Below are 17,137 nucleotides of genomic sequence, written 5' to 3'. Positions count from 1 at the left end.
ATCTGTGTGCTATGCTTTCATAATCCAACTTGGTGGGGGATCCTCGCGAATTGTGGATGGATTTTGGTGCCACCTACCATGTTTATGCCAACAAAGAGTTGTTTTCGTCATTCGCTCTGGCTTAAGTAGAAGAAATGATCTACATTGCTAACTCCGCTACTGCTAAGGTAGAAGGAACAGGAAAAGTGTTCTTGAAAATGACTTCAGGAAAGGTCTTCACACTTAACAATGTCTTGTATGTTCTGGAGTTACGTAGGAACTTAATTTCTATTTCATTTTTAGACAAGAACGGATTCAAATGTGTAACCCTTTCTGGAAAAACTGTAATTAGCAAAGGAGAAGTGTATGTAAGAAAAAGCTATCTCACCGAGGGCCTTTATAAGATGAATGTAATGAATGTTGAAATCAATAAAAGTTCAACTGCTTCTTACTTGCTTGAGTCTTATGATTTATGGCATGAACTTTTACGCCATGTTAATTACATAACATTACAAAAATTGATTAACTTAGAAGTTTTACCAAACTTTGAGTGAAATAAATCAAAGCGTCAAATGTGTGTAGAATCAAAGTATGCAAAGCATCCTTATAAGTCTGTGAAAGGAATTCCAATCCCTTAGACTTAATACACACTGACATTTGTGATATAAAGTCAACACCATCAATGATGGGAAAAGTATTTCATAACTTTTATTGACGATTGCACTAGATATTGTTATGTCTACCTGCTAAATAGCAAGGATGAAGCAATAGATGTGTTTAGACAATACAAAACTGAAGTTGAAAATTAGTTAGAGAAAAAGAACAAAATGATAAGAACTGATAGGAGCGGAGAATATGAATCTCCCTTCGCCGAAATATGTGCAGAGAATGGAATTATCCATCAAACTATGGCCCCATATTCACCTCAATCTAATGGAATTGCGGAAAGAAAAAACCAAAATTTGAAGGAAATAATGAATGCCTTACTTATAAGCTCAGGTTTACCACAAAACTTGTGGGGGGAGACTATCCTTACAGCCAACCATATACTCAATAGAGTTTTCCATTGTAAGACACAATCAATTCCTTATGAAAAATGGAAAGGAAGGAAACCCAATTTGAAATATTTCAAAGTGTGGGGGTGTCTAGCAAAGGTCTAAGTTCCTATGCCTAAAAGAATTAAGATAGGACCTAAAACGGTGGACTGTGTATTCATAGGATATGCTAAAATTAGTAAAGCATGTCGGTTTTTGGTTCTTAAATCCGAACATCCAGATATTAATGAAAATACGGTAATTAAATCAGATAATGCTGAATTCTTTGAAAACATTTATCCATATAAAATTAGACATGAACAGACTAGTGGGGGTATAAACGACCTCGAGATGAACAAAGTGAGAATGTACATAATGAAGAAAATTCAAGACGTAGTACACGTCAAAAATGTCAACTTTGTTTGGTTCTGACTTTGTAACATTTCTCTTATAAAATGAGCCTCAAACATTTAAAGAAGCGATGTCGTCATCAGACTTATCCTTTTGGAAAGAGGCAGTCAATAGTGAGATTGATTCAATCTTAAACAACCATACATGTGAATTGGTTGATCTTCCTCTAGGAAATAAACTTTTAGGTTCTAAATGGATCTTCAAAAGGAAAATAAAAGTGGATTGTACTATTGACAAATACAAGGCAAGACTTGTAGTAAAAGGCTTCAAACAAAAAGAAGGTCTTGATTACTTTGATACATACTCGCCAGTAACAAGGATAACGTCGATTCGAATTTTAATTGCCTTGGCGGCGGTATATGGTTTTAAAATCCATCAAATGAATATGACAGCTGCATTCCTAAATGGAGAATTAGAGGAAGAAATTTACATGGAACAGCCTGAGGGTTTTGTAGTTCCAGAAAAAAATAAGGTGTGTAAACTTGTTAAGTCACTTTATGGGCTAAAACAACCACTTAAGCAATGACATGCAAAGTTTGACCAAACCATGTTGGCAAACGGATTCAAGATAAATGAATGTGATAAATGTGTTTATATTAAACACTCCAAATCGCCCAAGTCATTGTGTGTTTATATATGGATGATATGTTGATCATTAGTAGAGACATTTCAGACATAAATGCAACAAAACAAATGCTCGAGAGCAAGTTCGATATGAAAGACCTAGGAGTTGCAGATATGATCTTAGGAATAAGAATTCATAGAACTCCACAAGGGTTAGGATGGTCACAGTCTCATTATATCGAAAATGTACTTGACAAATTCAAGTATATGGAATTCGGTATTGCCAAGACTCCATTGGATGTGAGCTTTGCACTTCGAAAGAATAAAGGTGAAAGTGACTCACAATTGGAGTACGCAAGAGTATTGGGATGTTTAATGTACATAATAAACTGTACACAACCAGACATAGCATGCGCTATTAGTAAATTGAGTCGGTACACGAGTAATCTCAACAAAACTCATTGGATGGCAATGAAAAGAGTTTTGGGATATCTTAAAAACACTCAAGACTATGCCTTGCATTATAATGAACATCCCGCGGTACTTGAAGGATATAGTGATACAAATTGGATCACCGAATCGAATGAAGTAAAATCCATAAGTGGATATATATTTACTATCGGTGGAGGAGCAGTCTCTTAGAAATCATCCAAACAGACTTGTATTACTCGCTCTACAATGGAATCTGAATTTATCGCATTGGATAAAGCCGATGAAGAAGCAGAATGACTCCAGAATTTCTTGAAAGATATTCCTTATTGGCCTAAACCAGTGGCACCAGTATGTATACACTGTAATAACCAAGCGACAGTAGGTAGGATAGGGAGCATGATGTACAACGGAAATCTTGTCACATATGCCGAAGATATAATACCGTTAGGGAACTTCTCTCTAGTGGTATTATCACTGTTGACTATGTAAAGTCAAAAGATAAGTGTCAGATCCACTTACAAAAGGCCTATCTAGAGAAAGAGTGGAAAGGACATTCAAGAAAATGGGTTTAAGGCCTAGGACAAGTCAGCATGGCGGTAACTCTACCTAGCAGACTGGATATCCCAAGAGCTAGGTTTAAGGAGATCAAACAAAGTTGTGACTGACAGGTTCAACATTATCAATATACCCAATCTATTTTCATGATATAGACAATGTTTAGTAAACAAGCATTAGAATTAAGCTGAATAGTCTTTTAATGATTATCTAAATTTGGCAGATTTGACCAAATAGTTTAATCTATAGGATTAAACGTTTAGAAATCACCTCTGTGAGGGAGAAGTAGAAGCCGCTTCAAGGAGAATGCTAGCAAAGGCCTATTCTCTAAGCTCTCATGAAATCGGGACGTGTTCATGGCTGAAAAAAATAAAACCGTGAGAACCATAAATGGTAAAAGGCTGATTGTGTGACATGTGTTGTCTAGGTGTACATTAAAGCTCGACGGTTCAAAGATATCAAATCTACCGATTGACTGAGTGCATCCGATGCATGTTCACTATGAAAAGTTCAAAGGGAATCCCATTTATCCAGATGCAATCAGTCTTTGCTTGAGATCACATACTTGTCCGTAAAATTTTATGAAAAATAGTCATTCCTCATTCATGTGGGGGATTGTTGGGTTCAAAGTATAGATAAAGTGTGAATGGAAAATTGGGGAAACCAAGTGGAAGAAAAAATGGAGAAGAAAACACTAAAATGGAAAGTGTACTCTAAAATGGAAAGTCTACTATTTCTCCCATATTGGTGGGAGAATGTGACTTTCAAGTGTTTATATTAAGAAACACTCATTCCACTTGGTAAGTGAGGCAAGAGATAAGAGATACCTCGCGCCTTCGTCGTCGTCGCTCGCTCGGCTTGGCTTCGGCTTCGGATTTGGCTTCGGATTTGGAAAATGATCGATGAGATCTATCTTTTTGGACAAAATTTATTTGACATAAATTTAATCTTTTCTGTGTTTTGATCCTCTAGTTATATGCATGCATGCAGTGTTTTGAACTGATGCTTCAGAAGGATGCACTGTTTCAAACTGAGGCTTTAGAAGGATACACTGTTTCGAACTGATTCTTCGGAAGGATACAATCCTTCAACGAAATGATGCATTGATTCATGAAATGGTTTGCCTGTTCGAAAAAGATGCAATCTTTGAACGAACAGACATGATTTTTCAGGAAAGGTCACACCTTTTAAGTAAACCATTGCCACTTTTCAGAAGAGGCATATGAAGGCTATATAAACCTGCTTTCATCCACAGGTTTAGATTCGAATTTTCTGAAATAGAAACCCTCTTCTTGTCTTCAAAAACATTCTGTGTAATCAATCAAACTGTTGAGTGAGTTCGTTGAATCCAACAATTTGAGGTACGACTATTGTTCGGATTGAAGGTCATTTTATCCTGGGAGAAAGATTCCATAACCTCGAGTACAGTGAGGAAAATTATTCCTTAAGGAAGCTCCGTGAAGTCGGGGGACTTGGCCTTAAAATTCTATTTCATCTCTTTTCTGAAAATTAACACACTTCTTAGATAGATTATTCATAATCTAGTGTTGGAGGTGTTAGGTAACTTCATAAGTGTTCTTGTCTTAGACTTGAACTAGAGTTGAAGTTTGTATTGCATGTATACAGATTCTCGTACCCGAATATATACAAAATAACATTAATTTCTGTGTAGTTGATTGAATTTAACATTAGTTTGCATGAACAACAAACAATAAAAATTACAAAGAAGAATACACATTTTATACATTGACATACCTTCAAGTTCTAATACAAGAGTAACATAGTGGAGTTTACGGACTTATCATCAGCCGGTTATCAACCTTCAAAAATTTCCTCCTAGCTCTTTGCAAAATCGACAAAATATATGATTATATCAATCATTTTAAATCTATGGCAAAACAAAAAATATAAGCAACAAAATTGTCACGATAATAGCCGTTGGAGCTTTTCCCAGATTCATACAATTTGTCGTTAATCTCCCAACTCTTATACCTCTTCTTTTTATTTAAATAAGAGGCTTGCTTAGGTGACATTATTGACAGATAGAAACATAAAATTATTGTTGGTCAATTACAATATAATTAATGGAAAGAATCAAACGTGATAGCTAATCCGTCTTCACGTTATTGATATTCATAATTAATGAACTTTTATTGATTAATACACAAGTAAATTACTTGCTGATCAAACGAATCAAATTTGTTTTATTCCTTATGAAAATTAAGATCCCAAAATAAAAAATACATGCTATGAACCTAATCAAAGGTTCGTTTAACAACTACTTCAATCAAATTAACAAAAAATAAAATAAATTAAATCACAATTAGTATAAAGTTTTTGAACAACGTACGTGAAAAAGAAGGCATACATAAAAAAAAGTACCTACGAATATGTTCCACCGGATAACCTATCAACAATTGTTTTGGGGGGAAAGATATCGATAATTTTTTTTTCCTCATCATATATATAGATTTTTTTTATCATGTAACTTAGAATTTCTTTTTCATCTACATAAGAAAATGAAAATCTGCCTACGTTAATTTTTATATCTATATATATTTAATTAAATAATAATTGAGCATAAAAGTGAAAAGATGATTTTGTCTATTACAAAAACTTTTAATGAAGGACAAAAAGTTCAAACAATACTTTTAAGGTCTTTCACACTTTTAATATAACTAGTCTATAAAAACGTGTGTTGCACGTTTATTTCAATTTATTAACATCAAATTTGAATTTCTATTGATACATCATTAATGGTACATGTATTTTTACAAAATAAAAATCAAAACTCAATGCAAAAAAGTAACAACTCTTAATTTGAAGTTAACTATTCGTGTAAACTTGATGCTAATATAGTGATACATATAGAACTCTAATTTAAGGATAAATTAAATACATAGTTGAACATATATAATAAATTAGTTACCTTGTAAAATTAAGTATTATTCTTGAAAAATAAAAATTTAAATTGATACATAAATTCACTATGATTCTGTCATGACCTGAGGTGTTAATTTTACCTAGTAAAATATCACCCGTCTCACCTAAGATTTCAACACCACAATTTTAGTTTTATCTAAATTACACAGTAAATAGGCTTCTAAATACAGTATTCCATTAGTTACTTTTTCATGGCCTTAACTTGTCACGTGATTCTGAATTTCATGTTTTCATATGAAAAAAAAGTATAAATATTTTCATATAACCGAAAATATGCTATTTAAGGAAAGAACTCATCAACACGACATAAATATTTTAAAAAAAAAAAATTTAGTCAAACTACGCAAATCTTATATATTCATTCAATGGTTAAAGAATAATTATATAAACCTTGACTTTTTGGCTACTTTATTTGGGGGCAATATATTTGTTTCATTCAATTTTTTGATCAGTTTTCAGCTGAAAAAGAAAATACGAAAAATTATTAAAAAGGGGATAATTCATTATCAATTGTCCGTCACTATAATTCATATTAAAACTTTTAACTAAATAAAAAAGAAAAGACACAAAGATGATGATAGTGAATGCAATAAGATGACTTGAATTAAAATCAAAATAAGAAGAAAATATAAAAGTAGAATTTGTTTATCCATTATCAATTGTTGATTACTATAATTCATATTAAAAACTATTAACTAAAGGAAGTAAATAGGATGATGATAGTGAATGCAAGGAAATAATTTGAATTAAAATTAAAAGAAAAAGAAAAACTTAAAATTAGAATAAATCGATTGTTTATATATTGTCAATTGTTGATTACTATCTGATAAAGAAGATAACTTGAATTAAAATCAAAATAAAAAGAAAAGTAAAAGTAAAATAAGCTATTACACTACAAAAAATAAGTCAAATTGCGGGGTTAATTTTAAGATTTGCGGGGCTTAAAATGTGATTCCGGCGGTTTTCAAAACCCCCCACAATATGAGCCGTCACAACCAATTTGCGGTAGTTTTTTTCCGACCTTCATAATTAATTTACGGCGATTATTTTGCGACAATCGACCCCCGTTACTCTAAATTTAATTCTACTTATAATAAATTTTTATTTAAAAATTGCAGGGATTTAAAACCTCCACAACTTTTTTTATTTAGTGGGGCCCATCAATTTTCAATAACTAATTATAGATTCTTATTTTAGCTCAAATTTAATTGTTTCTTTAGGCATAACCTACAATCCAATATTTGTTCAATTCATCTATCATTAACACAACATGACAAATTAAACATTGTAATTAACAAGCATATCAAAAATACATTGAACATTAAACTTCAAAATTAAATTTTCAACATTAACATCTTCAAACTCCAATTTTTCAACATTAACTAGTATCTTCAAACTCTAAAATCAAATCTAAACACAAAACCTTCAATATTCCAAGATTCACTCCAACCGCACAATTACATCATCATAATTGAATATCCCAGACAATTTGCAACGAAATCAACGAATGTCATTAGGATCACTATCATCACGTGATCTCCTTGCATCCATGGGTGAAATGGGTCCACTAGCCGCATCACTTGGCTACATAAAAATACAAAGTATAAAAATCAATCGATAAAATTTCAGTCCTTATTATAAACAAGTTAGGCTAACCATCTGCATTATCAATGATAAAAAGCGAAGATAAAAAGAACACATTATAGTGAACATCATGCTTTAACACCAAGTTTGAAAATTTTGCTCTCTCTGTTATTCGAATGTGGTCTGTGCAGTTCATGTAACTGTGATCTGTGCAGTTCATGACATGTAAACAAAGGGAAAATACCACAATTGCTTGCATTATATTAGAAATTAATATCCATGCATAAGAGAAAATACAACCAAAGCATATGAATATGATTGGCAAATAATTTTTATTTTTCTTCCTCTAATCCACCCTTACTAACTAAAGAATTACTTCTTACTATTATCTGAATGACTTAAATAGAAACCATCAACTTGCACTACTCAAACTTTAAACATACACCCCACTTCACTTCCATAGAATTCAACAAACCATAATATTATCACATCAGTTCCTTAAGTTTAGCATATAACAATGTGATGAATTCATTCTTAACCAGATGCCAACATTATTAATAGGGTTCAGATTTATAAGCATGTCAAATATCACACTCAAGAATACTGTGCAAACAATACCAACATGTAAATCTCCGGCATACTTTCTTAACATCACCTCCTACACCTTTAATTCAATCCCCAATGCTACTTCAACATTCAAACAATTCTATCAAAACTAAGGGGAAGCGGCAGTGCATCACATGTACATGGTGTGTCACTTTCCACTTATAATTTCACACAACATCACAAAGAGTTAAAAAACATCAAAATTTTCAAAACACAACCTAGATTACAACTCACATCAGTGACGGACATCCCACACAATCAGCACGATTAATCTTTGAGTAGCCTAAACATGTATTTCATAGCAAAACCTATAGGTAGGTTATATTTTACATAGTATGAACTACAACAAAGTTTGGAAGTTAGGCTTTAATTTTCACTGAACTTACTAGGCTTTAATTTTCACTGAACTTACTGTTGCATTAATACAGGGGTTAAAAGGAAAAGAACACACACAACACACAAAGACAGGCACAAACAGTTGCATTACAGGGAAAGAGAACAGTTTGGTTAAACCAAAAGTGTCCTGCCTGTAGTTTTTAAATTTAGTAATATGTCTAATGTCAAGTTAGCAACCAGCAGATGGAGTGGCCATGAAAAGTGTATTAGCAACCAACAGATGAAGTGGCCATTTAAAGAGTATTAGCAAACCATGTAAAGTGCATCCATTTTCATCATAAATGTTGTAGCATACAATACTCTAGTATATAAACTTCACAACTCTTTTGACAGAGGAATTAAAGCAAATGGAAGGTGAAACACTGAAAAACCAGAGGAGCAGACATGGCACAACTTGAGGAAAAAAAATAGTGACTCAATATCAAAAGGAGGCAGACAAATGTACTTCAGGGATGGGAACTTGTGAAAGAAGCTAGAGAAAAAGCTGAAATTATTTTAGAAGCACAGAGACAAATCACTGCTATATGGGAGCTGAGAGCACGACATCAAGGATGGAAACAAGAGCTTATTCGGGTCTAGTAAGTGTATAGACAAGTTCTTAATGAAGCAAGTAGACTGCCACTTTACTAGTTTTTGATAGATAATATTTGTACTCAGCTAGTATGGACAGTTCCCTAATTTTACTAACAATAGAAGTCAATTTTCTCAAGGCAAGAAATTAAACATCTCGTTCTATTTATAGTTTGTTGGTTTCTTCAAATATACGGTGCTCTGTAGCATAAAGGGGGTTGAATGTAACGTAATTACACTGAATAAGACCATTCTCTTAGAGCAGAGCTTATTCAAGAGCAAAAGTTGTATGAAAAAAACTCAACGACTAAGATAAACAGTCATTCAGTTATCTACCAGAACTGGTAGAAAGTAAAAAGCAGAAAGTTGCAGGTTCGATATCCACACAAACTAACCCGAATACTATGATTAAAAATATCATTTAGTCATCAAGGCTATCATTTAGTCATCAAGGCTGATTTTCAAATGATTGACAGGCCCGAGTAATGAGATTATGTCCCTTCTTGCTTGAAGCACTAAAATCTATCCAATGGAATAGTTTAATCAATTGAGAATTGACAGAAAACAGACAAATATTTTTCTAAGCATCTTTGGGGAGAAGAACACAAGATTTTGGAAGCTGGAAATAGATGTATTTCCTGTCTCAAATCATATAACACAAATCAACAATCATTGTTGTTACAAATTCAAAATAAAATGCACTATATACTGAACAAAATATAAATAAAAAGAATCCCTAGCATTTTAAGGCATATAACCGTATAGTGTAACGTGATTTTCTTAATATCTACAGTACTAAGTGTTATATGAACCATACTACAATCAGCTTCCACCTGTATATTTCCTAAATCAGTAAAGATAGAGGTGTTGTGACACACTCAAGTTGTAATTCTATCAACGACGACTTATCCCCTCGTGGAAGTACATGACAAAGAAAAGACTATTAGAAAGGGTCTGATTTAAAAACATGGTGTTGAGTTCATTATAGAGGACGCGTCAAATTAATAAACTAATCCTTCATTCAAGAGGCGCCCTGTAGCCCCTCGTGAGAATTTCCTTGCAAACAGAAAATAGGGGACCAGAGTAGAATTATTCCGACACCACTCTGTTCTATACTCGCTTTCATAGTAAACATTGTGGATCTCCTGTAAAAATTGAAAGGTTGGCAAGTTGCACAAAATAATCAGTTCAGCAGGCAAGATGTCTTGATTCAATACCAACCAGAAGAGTTGAAGAAACAAAAACTACTAGAGAAGTTGAAGAAATAACCAACAAAATATTTTAAGAAAGAAAATAACTAAAGAAGTCAGGGAAGGAAAACCAAAAAGGAGAAGTACAAGAAAGAAGACCAACTGAGGAAGTCAATAAAGAACCAAAAAAGAAAATCAACGAAAAAGTCAACAAGGAAAATCAAAAAGATGAAGTCGAAGAAAGATAAGTTGAAACTATGCCAACACGAAAACGTAAACAGATATGATCATAGTGTCGAATTCCCAAGCTAGAGATGACAGATTATTCCACACATCTCATACATACCTTTATTCTCTTGATCTGTACAGGGGCAGCATCTACATAGTTAAATGTTATGGGATGCCAACCTTTTTCTCTATATTTGTCACAGATTCATTCCACTTTGTATAGGTTATTGTTCTACTTTCAAGTTCTCCTTCAAAATCATGCATCTGTAAACCAATAAAAATCTAGGATATTAGTTCCGAAGTATAATTCTCAAAAGCAATCCACAAAGAGAAATCCTTTGTTTTTTTAAAAGAGGAAAAGAAATTGTTTGTACATCAATAAAACATGAGTACTTTGTGCAATTTGTCTAAAAAAATAAGTCCCAAAAGAAAAATGTATCAAGAGTCCTGAGAACACACAAATAAGACCAATAATGAAGTAGCACAGGTAGAATAAGTCTGGTAAGTTCGAAGTCCTGAGAACACACAATAAGACTAAAGATGGAAAGTATCCGAGGTAGAACAATTCTGATATACTTACCACCAACAATGTCTGCACATAGTGTTCATCTGGAATGCAGGTGTACTGCTTTTGAAGTTTCTGCAAGGTTTATTTCAAGATTAGAAGAAATAAATCAAGAAAAAAGAATGATTCCAGAGACAAAAAGGTGCACAGTGTACTAGTATGAATTAACAAAAATATAACAAGTAGTGGCGAAGCCGTGAGCTAGGGATGGGGGGACTTCGCATACCATGAGGTGGCAAAGGATGGGGCTAAGTAAGAGTTGACTAAGGAACACGTTGACACAGAGCCATGGCTGATTCACATGAGAATGTTGCAAAGGAGCACAACAAAGTAACGCAGGTCAAAAAGAGCACTTGAATTATGTACAGTGGACCTCCTGTTCTCATATATTAATAATGTCAAATGTATCGACTTAGCAGGAGGCACACTAACTTATCATATTCTTTTTCCCCTTGCTCGGTTCCAACGGTGGACGTCTCTGCAAGATTAAGATCCTGACTCTATTAGTTATCAGATAAATGAAGCATACGAGATACAGTGCATCAGTGTAAAACCACTCAACAGTTCCACTTAGAGAATGTAACTAACAACGATGGAAGGCATTAACTACAAAAGTATGTTCATCTTTGTGAGAATATTAGTAAAAGTGGGCTTTTAGGCTATTGAGGAGCACAGTAATTTCATAAACCTGAAGCACAAATGCTTTATTAAGCATACACATATTCAACTACATATGTATATGAAGTTTAAAGATGGAAGAACACATGATATGAACCTTACAGAACATCTTGAAGACTGAAAACACTGCATCATCATTTTCCACCACTTCCGAGTGTTCAATTGCAACACCTAGTGTAATGGCCGGCCCGAGTAGCAATGGCCGGCCGACCAGAGTCAATTTGGGGGGAAATGAGAGAGAGGGTCGATTTGGGGGAAAATGAGAGAGGGTGATTTGGGGGAAAATAAGAGCTATCAATTAAACAAGAGGAAAAATGTTTTGGCCAAGAGGGAAAATTTTTGACCAATTAAAAAAAAGGGAAAATATTATTTTTTTGATTGATAGTGGGGGTTTAAAATCCCCGCAATTGATAGCTGAAGTTTAAAACTCGCGCAAATTTATAAATTTTAGCGACAGATTTTTAATCCCCACATTTCATATAATTTTATGGAGGTTAAAATAACCCCCACAAATAAACCCCCTCAATTTTATCTATTTTTTGTAGCGTTATTTCCTGTAAAGTTTTATCAAGATATCACTTAAATAGAATTATAGAAATTTTTTTTTATATATAAAACAAGCTTTTATTGATTTAGAAGTGTTAAATATTGTGATTTCTTACCACCTAAATTAAATAAGGACCTTAATTAATTTAAAACCTAAATAATGTCTAATATTGACTTCTTTTAAAAAATAATCCTAAAAGGATCTAAACCAACTTTGATAATATTATTTTCCTAAAATCGGTTTTGGTATTATAAAAGAGAGAGATATGTTCTAAAATCTATATAAAGTAACTAAGGCAATTTAGCGAAAAGTGACAAAAGAGTTTTGAAATGAGTTGTAGGTGACTCAAGTTTTAAAAATTGAGTGTAGGTGACAATTACTTTATTAGTGATTAAGAAAATTGGAAAAGTTTGAGAATAGCCCACAAGTTTTTTAATTTAGATTTTGATCCAAGTAAAACCTAATATAACTAGAAGCAGAGGGGAAAATGTGTGTTTTCTCTCTCTTCTCATTATTTATTGTTTTGTCTCTCTTCGCCATTTTTGTTGTCTATTATTGATGTTGCTTTATTCATCATATTTTGATTCATTATCATCATCTTCTTATTTATCATCATCATCATCTTCTTCTTGTTTACCACTGTTGTTGTCGTTATCGCTACTGCTGCTACGTGACCAATTTTTTAGGTCAAATTTAGTTTCGTTCATCACTTTGGCATTACTTCATAGGCATTGTTGGTAAGTAAAATTATAATTTTTAGTTGAATTTATCATCTGGGTACACTACTACTACTGTTTTTGAAACAATGGATAGAACCTGAACCTGAATCCAATAAAAGATTTATCTGTTTTAACATATAACTTATCTGTTGCAACAAAGTCATATTTTACAATGAAAGACTCATATATTGGATTCATATTTATGGTTCTACAATGCTGTAACATGAATCGAACAGATGGGGAATCTGCTGCAACAAACTAGTTATCTGTTGCAACAGAAGAGTCATCTATTAAAACATATTACTCACTTGTTACAATAGAACCTGAAGTTGATTTCAGCAGATGTGTCATCTGTTACAATAGTTGAGCAATCTATTGCAATAGGTTAGTGATGTTTTACAACAAGTGACTCATCTATTGGAATAAACTTCAAAGGTTCTGTAGTACATCCCAACAGTTGAGTCATCTATTGCAATATATGTATAATCTGTTGCAACGTATAAGTCCCTTGTTCCAACAGATGACTCATGTGTTGGAATCAACTTCATGATCTATAGTACTGTTACATATATTATCAACAGGTTAAGTTATATATTGCAACATATAACTCAGTTGTTGCAACATATTATTCACCTATTGCAATAGATTACTCATTTATTGAGGTTCATGTTACGACACTATAAAATCACTATTAATTTTATTATGAAGTCATTATTAACTTTTTTAATAAATGTCTTTATTTAGGTACCACTAATAGAGGGATTAATAACAATAGGGGTGGATTGTCATGATGAATGGATAGAGAAGAGCAATCGATATGTATGGCATTGGAAGGAAGGTGAATAGCTATCACAGTCAAATGTGATATTTCATATGATTATTTTATGAACTTAATTATTAGCTATTGTGGACCGAATTGTCACCGAAAAAACTCATTATCAGCTACATGCATGGCTCCTTTGAAAATCAGAGGGTACTATCTTTAAAAATAATCGATCAGGTTCGGTTGCATTCTTATCTTAGTAATTCAGCTAGGCTAGTGTTAAGGGTGTACGTGGTTGAAAAATCGAGAGAGAATGAGAACCAAAATGTAGAAAAAGAACAACAACAAGACATCTTTGATGATAAGCTGGATGATTTGGACATGAATATTCCAGATGATGATCAAACACCTATGTCCGTTGTACTGAGCAATACGGTGGGCAATTCTTCTCAATCAACACAGTCGGGCAATTATCAAGATGACGAGACTAGCTTTTACAAGTAATACGAGAATAATCATGAATATGGACTTATGAGAGTACGAGTTGGACCCAAGCCTTGGTGTGTGTAATTGAAGTGTAAGAGAGGCCCAAAATGTACCAATATCAGTCTATAACTTACACTTGATGGGCGCCTACTCTTTGAAGGGTCTTTTGGTTATTTTAACTTATATTTTATAATAGCTATAAAAGGAACATTGTAGGGTTTTTAGACTTAGTTTTTATTGAATATTGAAGTTGTAAACACTTAGAAAGACAATTCCTCTCTCCTTTAGGTGGCTTAACCGAAACTAGGGCAATATCTAGTATGGAATCACTAATGCTTGTATTTTGCTTGGAAACGTAGATGCTAGAGAGGTGGAATCTGATATTGTGTCACGTAAGAGATAGGTGGATCATTTTATGTGGTTTTAAGGGTTCAAGAGTGGAATAGGCTCTTAGGTTCTTAAGATTATACCTTTGTGTAGTTTATCTATCTATCCCTTTTCTTTTATTGTAATTCTTGTTAGTGTTTGTTCTAGTTCTTGTAATCCATAACTTGTTGTTCTTGTTATAACATTGTTTTTGTTCATCTTGTCTTCATATTGTTGTTTATAATCATAGTTTGGATGGATGTTTTGGTGTTAAAATACACCCTTCATCTCGTTATTGTTGTTGTCATTTTTGAATCCGAGTGTGGTCTCCAATCGATCCAAGAATCCCTTTGATTAGTGGACTATTTTGGGGTGTGTTTTGTGTGTTCCTTATCTTTATCATATCATTTGGTATCATAGTATGGCATGATCTTGTTCCCACAAGATCAATCTTGGGCTCGTAAACTTAAAAATAAAAATAAAATTGTTGAAAAACTAAAAATTCTAGAAAATAGCAATCTATCCATTGTTGTTTTGGCCGAAATTGTGTTCTTGTGGTGTTCTTGGCAGAGATTTTTCTTGAGTCTAGGTCTAGGAGTCTTTTAATTGTCTTGTGTGTTTGTAGTGTTAGTTTTGTTCTTCACTAACACTTTGAGTCGATCTAAACTTGAGCTTATGTTGCTAATGCTGTTGTTGTGAACCAAAAGTAGCCGTAAGTTGACGTTGGTGTTCTTGGCCGTGTGTAACCTTTGTTGTGACTTAGTTGAACGTTGGTTAGTGTTGTTGTAGATCTTGAGAGGTTGTTGTTTTGTTCTTGTTGTTCATCACAACCTTCAAACCTTGATAAAATCGAAATACAACACTAAAGAGCCTTGATCCTGTGTTGGTAGAATTGTTGCTGTGGATTGGAGTTGGCCGCTGGAATTATTGTTGTTCTTAAAAATTTTTGTTATTTTTCTTGGTGTGATTGTTGTTGTTCTTGAAGTTCTTCACCTTCCTTCATATATTGTTAGAACATAAAGTGAATGATAGATCCTAAAAGGTGAAGAAAAAAAGTATATGTACTTGTTAGTCTTGAAAGACCCCCAACCACCAAAAAACTTTACATCATATTTCAACCACTTTTCCATGATTTAAGGGTCCATGTTTTAAGGAGAAGTCCAAAGAAAGTCAAGTCTTCCTTTTTAAAATTTGAAAAAGGATTCCAAGACTTATATTTCCCTCCTTAACTAATTCCCACTAATTCTAAATTGTAAAATTGATCAACACTTCCAAATTTAGAAAATAAAATTGTTAAGGACTGAGGCCAATCATGGACTGCCACATCACCAATTACAGTTCATCGATAAATTTTAAGCTCAAATTTGATCTTTTAGTCTCATTTTGTATCTTTAGTTTCATTTGTTGATTCCAAATCTAACTTACAAGCTAGTACTAGATTGTAAGTTAATTTTGAAGCCATTCTTCGAGTTAACCTTCCTTTGTGTGTCTTAATTCTTTTGAGTCATTGTAATACTTCATTGTGTGTTTTCCTTAATATTTTGAGTCCTAGTAAATGTTGGATTCACCTCTTAATACCTCTCGGCGTACAAGCAAGCTTACAACACTTGTGAGATTGAGAGTAAGGGATCAGAGAGACACGAAATAAAAAAAGAGAGTGAGGATATTTTGTACAACTAACATGTTTTCTATTTTGTAGGTATTTTCTTGGCCATAATGGATACCATTTTCGCCCACCTTGATGTTATTTCTCGAGAAATAGCTAAGGCAAATATGGGTCTTAAAAAATTGGGCTCGAATATGTCTACTATACTTGAGAGGGTGGATCGAGTAGAGAGTTAAAGGAATTCTTATGTTTCTACTATCGAAACTTTACCTCAAATAATCAATCCTCCAAGACCACCACCAAATAACATAGACATAAGCCAAGCCACCAAATGTCCTCCAACCCGAGACATAAGTAGGTCACTTCTCCCATAATTCGATCAAGTCCAACAAGAAGGACTTGGAAGCCAATCTCTTCCCATCCAAGCTCCACAACCGAAGCTCCACATTACCAAATCAATCCTTTTACTTGAAACTCTACTTCACCTAAACTGATATGTTTATATAGAGGAGTATGATAGAAAAGAACATGAGGGACATAGAGTCTGCAATGATGCGTATACGATGGAAGAGAAGTTGAAGGGAAGACGTAGGAAACCACAAGGAACCCGCCACTAAGAAAAGAGGTAGGATGTGTTTAGTGTTTCATTTGTCATTCACTATGTGTTTCAGATGAGGATGAAGACAAGACTCAAGATGGAGAGGAATCCGAAGTTCAAAATAAAGATGTTGGTTGAGACTTGTTGTTATTGAGCCCTCAGATTGTTCATGTTTTTGTGGACTATTTTTGACTTATTTTTGTGACTTATTTGTGGACTGTTCTGAGTTGTTTCCTTTAAAGTGACCAATTGAACGAGGTGAAGCTGTGAACTTATGGAAAAATTTCTCTAAAAAATGGAAATGATGATACGAGAAT

The 17,137-nt window shown here is 33.4% G+C and overlaps 1 long non-coding RNA gene across 2 annotated transcripts; it reads right to left on the bottom strand.

Moving 5' to 3' along the window:
* Positions 1 to 7,239: 7,239 nt before the first annotated feature.
* Positions 7,240 to 12,055, bottom strand: LOC107853322. Of its 2 annotated transcripts, none has more exons than XR_001669730.2 (5): positions 11,833 to 12,055; positions 11,284 to 11,535; positions 11,073 to 11,132; positions 10,611 to 10,756; positions 7,240 to 7,502 (listed from the first exon to the last, which is right to left on the bottom strand). It is a non-coding gene; the product is annotated as an uncharacterized LOC107853322 (long non-coding RNA). The 2 variants fall into 2 exon arrangements; XR_001669731.2 differs by having other exon boundaries at positions 11,838 to 12,046.
* Between the last annotated feature and the right edge of the window lie 5,082 nt (positions 12,056 to 17,137).

Source organism: Capsicum annuum, chromosome 2 (genome assembly GCF_002878395.1).
Source record: "Capsicum annuum cultivar UCD-10X-F1 chromosome 2, UCD10Xv1.1, whole genome shotgun sequence".
NCBI lineage: Eukaryota > Viridiplantae > Streptophyta > Magnoliopsida > Solanales > Solanaceae > Capsicum > Capsicum annuum.
Note: the sequence above shows the minus strand (reverse complement) of the source record. Positions and strands in the feature narration are given on the sequence as shown.